This window comes from Oncorhynchus keta, chromosome 3 (assembly GCF_023373465.1).
Source record: "Oncorhynchus keta strain PuntledgeMale-10-30-2019 chromosome 3, Oket_V2, whole genome shotgun sequence".
NCBI lineage: Eukaryota > Metazoa > Chordata > Actinopteri > Salmoniformes > Salmonidae > Oncorhynchus > Oncorhynchus keta.
The window spans coordinates 8,926,144-8,937,052 of record NC_068423.1 but is presented as its reverse complement, the minus strand read 5'-3'; the positions used below and the strand labels follow the sequence as shown (position 1 = coordinate 8,937,052).

At 42.7% G+C, this 10,909-nt stretch overlaps 1 long non-coding RNA gene across 13 annotated transcripts in view; it reads right to left on the bottom strand.

Annotated features, from left to right (window-relative positions):
* LOC127913992 (uncharacterized) overlaps nt 1–10,370 on the bottom strand; it is a 14,186-nt gene extending 3,816 nt beyond the window's left edge. For 9 of the 13 annotated variants that reach the window (XR_008087525.1, XR_008087550.1, XR_008087519.1 and 6 more), the window contains exon 1: nt 9,269–10,370. This is a non-coding gene — a long non-coding RNA (uncharacterized LOC127913992). The remainder of the gene's footprint in view (nt 1–9,268) is intronic. The other 4 variants (XR_008087546.1, XR_008087529.1, XR_008087528.1 and 1 more) reach the window with 2 other exon arrangements.
* Between the last annotated feature and the right edge of the window lie 539 nt (nt 10,371–10,909).

Below are 10,909 nucleotides of genomic sequence, written 5' to 3'. Positions count from 1 at the left end.
GAAAATTACATTGTATGATTTTAAGTAATTAATTTGCATTTTATTGCATGACATAAGTATTTGATACATCAGAAAAGCAGAAATTAATATTTGGTACAGAAACCTTTGTTTGCAATTACAGAGATCATACGTTTCCTGTAGTTCTTGACCAGGTTTGCACACACTGCAGCAGGGATTTTGGCCCACTCCTCCATACAGACCTTCTGAGGACACACCCTTGTGTATATTTTCCATGCTCTTTCTGTTAAGAACTTTATCCTTGAGTGTGATCATTTCAGTAATTGCTACTTTGCTTTTGCTCTGATGTGATCACCACATACATTTGTAAGAATAAATGTATAAAGGAAAGTAATGCTATGTCTGTATGATCTGGTTTCTGAATGGAATACTGTGCTGAGCCTACTTTTAACTAGCCTTTACCAAATTAGTCAGGACAACATGGTGTTGATGTCCTTTAAACTTGAACCGCAATACTGATTCAACCACAAAGGATTAAAGACCAGTAGCCTGTCTTGGGGAGGAAGCTAAAAAAGTTGCCAAGGGCCATCAGGCAAAACAAAGACTTGATGTTGCATTATGCTCGCTCCACAGGGAGCAAGGTATTGTACTCTCTATAGTTATTGTCTCTAATATTGATAAACCTGTGTGTAACACATGTCCTGTTGGATGAGCAAGGACTATCAGCTAAAATTAAATGCAAATGACAAAAGATTACAGTGTGACCTATACACTGCTTTCAGTGTGACAGTCAATGAGAAGGTCAGAGGTCGCTCACCTCTGCATACAGCGCAGAAAAACGTGTCCATCATAACCTGCTGCTGAAGGATTTGCTGGTGGATCCTGGTCAGCTGCTGCACAGAGGCCACCACTGCAGGAAGAGAGTCAGCTGCAAGAACCACTTCCTCTATCTTGCTATAAACCTTGAAGGAAAAGGTGTCTTAAAATATTACGGACTGCAAAGGGAAACCCAGACACGAGCTTCCCAGTGACACGAGCCTACCAGACGAGCTAAATGCCTTTTATGCTCGCTTTGAGGCAAGCAACACTGAAGCATGCACGAGAGCACCAGCTGTTCTGGATGACTGTGTGACAACGCAGTAGCTGATGTGAGCGAAGACCTTTTTAAACAGGTCAACATTCACACAGCCGCGGGGCCAGATGGATTACCAGGACGTGTACTCACAGCATGTGTGGACCAACTGGCAAGTGTCTTCACTAACCTTTCCCTGACTGAGTCTGTAATACCTACATGTTTCAAGCAGACCACCAAAGTCCCTGTGCCCAAGGAACAAAGGTAACCTGTCTAAATGATTACAGCCCCGTAACACTCACGTCGGTAGCCATGAAGTGCTTTGAAAGGCTGGTCAGGGCTCACATCAACAGCATCCTCTCGGATACCCTAGACCCACTCCAATTCGCATACCACCCCAACAGATCCACAGATGACACAATCTCAATCGACACTCCACACTGCACTTTCACACCTCGACAAAAGATAAACCTATGTATGTGCGAATGCTGTTCATTGACTACAGCTAATCGTTCAACACCATAGTGCCCACGAAGCTCATCACTAAGTTAAGGTCTTGGGACTAAACACCTCCCTCTGCAACTGGATCCTGGACTTGCTGACCGGCCGCCCCCAGGTGGTAAGGGTAGGCAACAACACGTCTGCCACGCTGATCCTCAACACTGGGGTCCCTCAAGGGTGTGTACTTGGTCCCCTCCTGTACTCCCTGTTCACCCACGACTGCATGGCCAAACACGACTCCAACACCCTCATTAAGTTTGCTGATGACACAACAGTGGTATGCTTGATCACCGACAACGATGAGACAGCCTGTAGGGAGGAGGTCAGAGAACTGTCAGTGTGGTGCAAGACAAAGGAGCTGATCGTGGACTACAGGAAAAGGCGGGCCAAACAGTCCCCCATAAACATCAACGGGGCTGTAGTGGAGTGGGTCGAGAATTTCAAGTTCCTTGGTGTCCACATCACCAACTATCTATCATGGTCAAACACACCAAGACATTCGTGAAGAGGGCACGACAAAACCTTTTCCCCCTCAGGAGACTGAAAAGATCTGGCATGGGTCCCCAGATCCTCAAAAGGTTCTACAGCTGCACCACCGAGAGCATCCTGACCGGTTGCATCACCGCCTGGTATTGCAACTGCTCGGCATCCGACCGTAAGGCGCTACAAAGGGTAGTGCATATGGCCCAGTACATCACTGGGGCCAAGCTTCCTGCAATCCAGGGCATATATAATAGAGTTAAGCCCATCAAATTGTCAGAGACTCCAGTCACCCAAGTCATAGACTGTTTTCTCCGCTACACCATGGCAAGCGGTACCGGAGTGCCAAGTCTTGGACAAAAAGGCTCCTTAACAGCTTCTACCCTCAAGCTGTAAGACTGCTGATCAATTAATCAAATGGCCACTGAACTATTACATTGACCTCCCTTCTATTTGTACTGTACACTGCTGCTATTCGCTGTTTATTATCTATGCATAGTCACTTCACACCTACCTACATGTAGAAATTACCTCTAACCTGTACCCCCGCACACTGACTCGGTAACGGTACCCCCTGTAAAAAGCATCGTTATTATTATGTTATTGTGTTACTTTTTATTTTTTTCTACTTCAGTTTATTTGGTAAATATTGTCTTAACTCTTCTTGAACTACACTGTTGGTTAAGGGATTGCAAGTAAGCATTTCAATGTAAGGTCTACACTTTTTGTATTCGGCACATGTGACAGTGTGTCTTCCTTCCTGCACCTTAAAGAGATTAAAACAAAAACTTGACATGCAGGGCAACATCTCCTGATATCATGTCCTCGTAAATAAAGAAAACAGTCATTTTCTGCTACTCATCAGCTTGGCAGCAAACTTGCACCTAAACCCAATTTCTCGCACAACCCACGCTTCTTACATCTAAGCTCCCCATTGCCTTATCCAGACCCCAATATATTTGTATTGGTACAATCTAACCTAGACCTTAGATATGACATTGTATTAATTGACCATAGGTTCATGCTTATTCGCAGATAAATCCTTTCCTTACAGTGCCTTGCAAAAGTATTCATCCCCCTTGACGTTTTCCTATTTTGTTGCATTACAACCTGGATTTAAATTGATTTTTATTTGGATTTCATGTAATGGACATACATAAAATAGTACAAATTGGTGAAGTTAAAAATAACTTAAAAATAACTTCAATTGTAAAACGGAAAAGTGGTGCGTGCATATGTATTCACCCCTTTGCTATGTAGCCCCTAAATAAGGTCACAATTGCAACCAATTACCTTCAGAAATCACATAATTAGTTTTGGACTTAAATAAAGTGTCACATGATCTGTCACATGATCTCAGTATACCTACACCAGTTCTGAAAGGCCCCAGAGTCTGCAACACCACTAAGCAGGGGGCACCTCCAGAGCAAGCGGCACCATGAAGACCAAGGAAGCTCTCCAAACAGGCCAGGGATAAAGTTGTGGAGAAGTAAAAAGATCAGGGTTGGAAGTTATTAAAAAAATATCAGAAACTTTGAACATCCCGGAGCATCATTAAATCCATTAGTAAAAATTGAAAGACTATGGCACCACAACAAACCTGCCAAGAGAGGGCCGCCCACAAAACTCACTGACCAGACAAGGAGGGCATTAATCCGAGGAACAAAGAGACCTAAGATAACCCTGAAGAACTGCAAAACGGAGATTGAAGTATCTGTCTACAGAACCACTTTAAGCCATTACACTCCACAGAGCTGGGCTTTACAGAAGAGCGGCCAGAAAAAAGCCATTGCTTAAAGAAGAAAATAAGCAAACACGTTTGATGTTCGCTAAAAGGCATGTGGAGACTCCCCAAACATATGGAAGAAGGTACTCTGGTCAAATGAGACTAATATTGAGCTTTTGGCCATCAAGGAAAATGCTATGTCTGGCGCAAACCCAACACTTCTCATCACCTCGAGAACACCACCCCCAGCATGGTGGTGGCAGCATCATGCTGTGGGGATGTTTTTCATTGGCAGGGAGTGGGAAACTGGTCAGAATTGAAGGAATGATGGATGGCGCTAAATACAGGGGAAATTCTTGAGGAAACCTGTTTCAGTCTTCCAGAGATTTGTGACTGGGACGGAGGTTCATCTTCCAGCAGGACAATGACCCTGAGCATACTGCTAAAGAAACACTCAAGTGGTTCAAGGAGAAACATTTAAATGTCTTGGAATGGACTAGTCAAAGCCCAGACCTCAATCCAATTGAGAATCTGGGGTATGACTTAAAGATTGCTGTACACCAGCGGAACCCATCCAACTTGACGGAGCTGGAGCAGTTTTGCCTTGAAGAATGGGCAAAAATCCCAGTGGCTAGATGTGCCAACCCTATAGAGGCATACCCCAAGAGACTTGTATCTGTAATTGCTGCAAAAGGTGGCTCTACAAAATATTGACTTTGGGGGGTGAATAGTTATGCACGCTCCAGTTTTCAGTTTTCTTGTTTGTTTCACAATAAAAATTATTTGCATCTTCAAAGTTGTAGGCTTGTTGTGTAAATCAAATGATACAACCCCCCCCCCAAAAAAAAAATCCATTTTAATTCCAGGTTGTAAGGCAACAAAATAGGAAAAATGCCAAGGAGGATGAATACCTTTGTAAGTCGCTGTATATAATGTGCACTCACAATAACCCTACTAATGAACTAATTACCTACATGACGCAGGTGTATTTCTATGAATAACTGATAGAAAGAAGGCATATTAATGGATATAGGGATAGGAATAAAGAATACATTTGATATTTTCTACAATTGGAAAATTAGTGGGCAGCAGTAACCATCAGTAACCAATCCCCTCAAGTCCTGGATCATCTGAGCAAATGAGAGGGCACAGGTCCTCCTGACATTTGCTGTTGTCCACTTTATCTCAGGGTCCTACTTCACCCTGATGCGTGGAGCTCTTTAACTGACTGTTCACCCATAGCTGGGGCAGTGGTTGGGCGTGTCCACATGCCAGTGGGCATGCACATAAAACCTCTGTGGCCTACTGCTGCGGAAAGATTGCAAGCAGTTTAGCCTGTCGTAAGTTAGCTAGTTACCATACAAGATGGCGCCGACAGAGATGGTCGCCTCACTTCAGGGCCTTAGGAATCTATGCAGTGATGCGTTTTTTTATGTATTATTTCTTACATTGTTAGCCCAGAAAATCTCAAGCGTTATTACATACAGCCGGGAAGAACTACTGGATATAAAAACAACGTCAACTTAGCAACATTATGACCAGGAATACGACTTTCCCGAAGTGGATCCTTTGTTCGGACATCCACTCTGGACATGGGATCTTATACCAGAGGCCGACCCAAAACAACACGGTCACCGCAGGAGAGGCCTATGGATTGGAGTGGCCTACGGAGCGGCCGACTGGTCAGACTTAGAAGGCGAGCACACCATCCACCGCTTCCGAGCATATCACTCGCCAATGTCCAATCTCTAGACAACAAGGTGGACGAAATTAGGGCACAGGTTTCCTTCCAGAGAGACATCAGAGATTGTTACATTCTCTGATTCACAGAAACATGAATCACTTTGGATATGTTGTCAGATTCGGTACAGCCACTTGGTTTCTTCATGCATCGCACCCGACAAAAACAAACATCTCTCTGGTAAGAAGAAGGGCAGGGGTGTCTTGCCTTATGATTAACGACGCATGGTGTAATCATAACAACATACAGGAACTCAAGTCCTTTTGTTCACCTGACCTAGAATTCCTTACAATCAAATGCCAACTGCATTATCTACCAAGATAATTCTCCCCAAGCAGATACCTCAACAGCCCTGAAAGAACTTCACTGGACTATATGTAAACTGTTAACCATATACACTGAGGCTGCAATTATTGTAGCTGGAGATTTTAACCTCTTGAGTGTAGGGGGCAGTATTTTGATGTTTGGATGAAAAACGTACCCAAATTAAACTGCCTATTTCTCAGGCTCAGAATCTAGAAAATGCATATAATTGTCAGATTAGAATAGAAAACACTCTAAAGTTTCCAAAACGGTCAAAATATTGTCTGTGAGTATAGCAGAACTGATATTGCAGGCGAAAACCTGAGGAAAATCAAACCAGGAAGTGGCCACTAAATTGAAAGCTCTCTGTTCCATAGACTGCCTTCGCTCCATTTAAAGGGATATCAACCAAATTCCTTTTAGATTCCGTCTCTCACAGTTGAAGTGTACTTATGATAAAAATGACAGACCTCTACATGCTTTAGAAGTAAGAAACCTGCAAAATCGGCAGTGTATCAAATACTTGTTCTCCCCACTGTATACCCACGACTGCGTGGCTTCCATCATCAAGTTTGCTGACGACACGACAGTAGTAGGCCTGATCACCTCTGGATAAGAGCGTCTGCTAAATGACTTAAATGTAAATGTAATGGCCTACAGGGAGGAGGTAGGCACTCCGACGGTGTGGTGCCAGGTAAACAACCTCTCCCTCAAAGTTAGCCAAACAAAGGAGCTGATTGTGGACTTCAGGAGGAACCTGACTGGACATGCCCCCATCCTCATCAACGTGGGCCGCCGTGGAGATGGTCAATAACTTCAAATTCCTTGGTGTACACATATCAGAGAAGCTGAAATAGTCTAACCACACAGACACCACAGTGAAGAAGGCACGACAGCGACTCTTCAGCCTCAGGATGCTGAAAAATGTTGCCTTGTCACCGAGGGCCCTCACAGTGTTCTACAGGAGTACCATCGAGAGCATACTCCTGGGCTGCATCACAGCCTGGTACGGCAACTCCACCGCTGCGGACCACAAGGCTCTTCAGAGGGTGATGCATGCAGCCAAACGCACCATTGGGTGCACACTGCCTGACCAACAAACTGACCAATAGTGTCTATCCTGAATAACCACCACTAGTCAGCTATCTGCTCCCCCTTCCCCCCAAATGGTCATGCTGCTGCTCACTATGGTCATCCCACCCCCTCAACAGTCTTTACTCTGCCTCCGCCCATATGGACATTTATTTATTTATCATTGCCACAGTTGCTATTATGTACATAGTGCTATTTATATTTAAATTGTTTTGTTTTTATTACCATTTTAATTATTTTATTTCACTTAGTCCTGCATGTCGGTGCTCGAAGCTTAAAGATATTCACTGTACCCTGAAATCACACCTGCAACCCTGTACACGTGACTATGAATCACTCTGAATCTGAATCAAATCTAAGAAGTGGTGAATCTGTTCTATGTGCACTATTTCTATGCATCCCAAGGTGATGGAGTCCAGGTTAGTGTCATTATGCGCGTAATGCTGGTGACAGGTGTGCATCATAACAATCAGCCCGGTGACATAGAGGCTGGAGAGGGAGCACATGTGACCGTATCCTGTTGCAGCCCCTCTACGCCCACACCGTCTCTGTGAGTACAGATATTGATTCAACAAACCATAAGCGGATCGAATACTTAACTTTTGAGTACTTTAATACACATACAGTAAGTGAATTTGTCCCAATTCTCTTGCTCCCCTAAAATGGATGGAAATACACTCAAATTAAAGTTGACAGTCTGCACTTTATCCTCATAGTCATTGTATCATTTCAAATATAAATTGCTGGAGTACAGAGCCACAACAAACAAACGTCACTGGCCGAATACTTTCGGAACTCACTTATTTGGGAAATGACATTCACAGAGATGCCCTCTTAACTCACTCCAACTCAGATAACATTTCTACAATACTGAAGTGTCCATGAAAATCACACTGCTTGTAATACATTTAAACAGCATTTTGCACACTGTAATACATCTTCTTGGGTGCTGACTACTTATGTGTTGAAGAGTTACAGATTCCGTGATAGAAATGAAAAGGTCACCGTGAATGCAGTTTCCTCTAAAGCGGGAACATTCCCTTTCAATGACGCCGTAAAGCTGAACTTCCGCAATGTGGATTGAATAGAGCCCTTACACTTTCACCTTTAGTCAGGTGATATCAATTATCTCCTCCCTCTCCCTTTTCTCTGCATGTTGGAACTAGCGCTAAGGTACATGAAAGCTGTTATGGGCTAAAGCCTATTCACTTACAGCATCTATTATTAAATTGAGTACAAGTTCTTCTTACGAAAAGTATGCATCATGTCCACATCAGTGACAGTACTAGCTAAATCACCGTTGCACAGCTGGACCTGTATGCGTCAGAAACAAAAATGAGACCTCAGACAATTTAATTTCAGAAGAAGACATTTTATTATCCAAAGACAAGGCTGAGTATGCTCACGTGATAACATCCTTTTTGAGATCTAAGTTCGTTCCTCATAGACATCAAGAGAGTATGACACATTAGTGCAACTCTGATCAAAACTCTTATCAAAGAACAAAATGTACAGATTATTTTTACTTCTTAAAATGGTACAAGGTATATTCACAATGTGAAAAAGTGTCTGAAGTTTCACATCACAACGATGTGACTGTTTTGAATAAAATGGTCAGTGTACTAAACATTAATAGACTGACCAGAGTGAATCAGATAAGCTATGATCCCTTATTGATGTCATGATAAGCCCCCCGACCTTTTAACCGTTATCCCTGTGCATTCCATCCCGTCACAACTGATTCTTCAGGTTGAGGCGCAGAATCTGTCCAGGAGAGATTAAGATCAGTCCATAGACTGCTTAGGGTATCTGAGGTCTAATTTCGCTGAACAATCCTATTACGTTGAAATGAAGAGTTGCAACTGTCAAAAGGCCCAGTAAAGGTGGTGCCACACAAAGTCATGAGTGAAAATAGTCTGCGGTTGAAAGGTTGAAGCACTTTCGAAGCGTTTAAGGTTATACATGTAACATTTCTACTTGCAAATCAGACATGTAACATTTCTACTTACAAATCAGACGTAACATTTCTATATAAATCAGACATGTAACATTTCTACCTGCAAATCAGACATGTAACATTTCTGCCTGCAAATCAGACATGTAACATTTCTACCTGCAAATCAGACATGTAACATTTCTACCTGCAAATCAGACATGTAACATTTTCTACCTGCAAATCAGACATGTAACATTTCTACCTGCAAATCAGACATGTAACATTTCTACCACCAAATCAGACATGTAACATTTCTACCTGCAAATCAGACATGTAACATTTCTACCTGCAAATCAGACATGTAACATTTCTACCTGCAAATCCCAGACATGTAACATTTTCTACTTGCAAATCAGACATGTAACATTTCTACTTGCAAATCAGACATGTATGCTCTACCTGCAAATCAGACATGTAACATTTCTACTTGCAAATCAGACATGTAACATTTCTACTTGCAAATCAGACATGTAACATTTCTACTTGCAAATCAGACATGTAACATTTCTACCTGCAAATCAGACATGTAACATTTCTACCTGCAAATCAGACATGTAACATTTCTACATCAATTACATATCAGTAGTAATTAAGGAAAACAAATCTACCAGAGGGGAAACTGGGAGGTCCGGCTAGCTGTTGTGTGTAGGCTACATCTGTTTATGATTAGTTTGCATTAGCGAGCTTGACAAACATCAGTAAAACATTAACTTTTACAACTCTTCGTCAAGTCCTTGCGGCAGTTTAAATATTTGTTTTGTTGCATCCTGTGTGTGGTCTGCTTATTCTTCAACCATTGATATGTTCTAGGCTATTTTGAGCGCAGGTACTGCTGGAATGTCTACCGATGGCATGTCCATCCTTTTGTGAGAAATTGCACTGGTCACTCAAAACATTTATTAAGTATAAATAGCCCACACTTTAGATGAGGCCATGCAAAAATACTTAACTAATGATTAGTAAATGGTTGATAAGGACCCATATTAAACATGTGAATGGCATATTGATGAATAAATTATGAATAAATGATGTACTAATTATAAATGCGTTATACCACAGCATTATTGAATACTCATTTCTGATTGTCTAGAAGGGCATTCTAAAAATCGACATTAAAACCAGATAACGGGAGAGTTGGAAAAGTTATTGGGACATTTTGCAATCATGACGCAATATGCGCCTATGCATGCAGACCGTACTTGCAACAAAGTTACAGAAACCTAAACCAACAACTACCCAAACTGAAATTGGATGCATTGTAAATGCAGGTCTAACGGAGAAGAACTTAGCCAGCTAGACAGCATTGATTGGTCAGGCTTCATCTATTATTATAGGCCTATGTGTGAAACTAGTTTTGATATAGATCAGGTGTAGTTTCGATTGGCCATTCTCAGATGGCAATAAACTGTTGTGTTGGATGAAAAATGACATGCCCTCCCTCCTAAAACTGCTTTATCAAGATTCTAACAAAGACTATATATAATTGAATAGTTGAATATACTTACATTTACATTTAAGTCATTTAGCAGACGCTCTTATCCAGAGCGACTTACAAATTGGTGCATACACTTTATGACAACCAGTGGAACAGCCACTTGCATCTAAATCTTGTTGGGGGGAGAAGGATTACCTACCCTTACTTACCCTATCCTAGGTATTCCTTGAAGAGGTGGGGTTTCAGGTGTCTCCGGAAGGTGGTGATTGACTCCGCTGTCCTGGCGTCGTGAGGGAGTTTGTTCCACCATTGGGGGCCAGAGCAGCGAACAGTTTTGACTGGGCTGAGCGGGAACTGTACTTCCTCAGTGGTAGGGAGGCGAGCAGGCCAGAGGTGGATGAACGCAGTGCCCTTGTTTGGGTGTAGGGCCTGATCAGAGCCTGGAGGTACTGAGGTGCCGTTCCCCTCACAGCTCCGTAGGCGAGCACCATGGTCTTGTAGCGGATGCGAGCTTCAACTGGAAGCCAGTGGAGAGAGCGGAGGAGCGGGGTGACGTGAGAGAACTTGGGAAGGTTGAACACCAGACGGGCTGCGGCGTTCTGGAT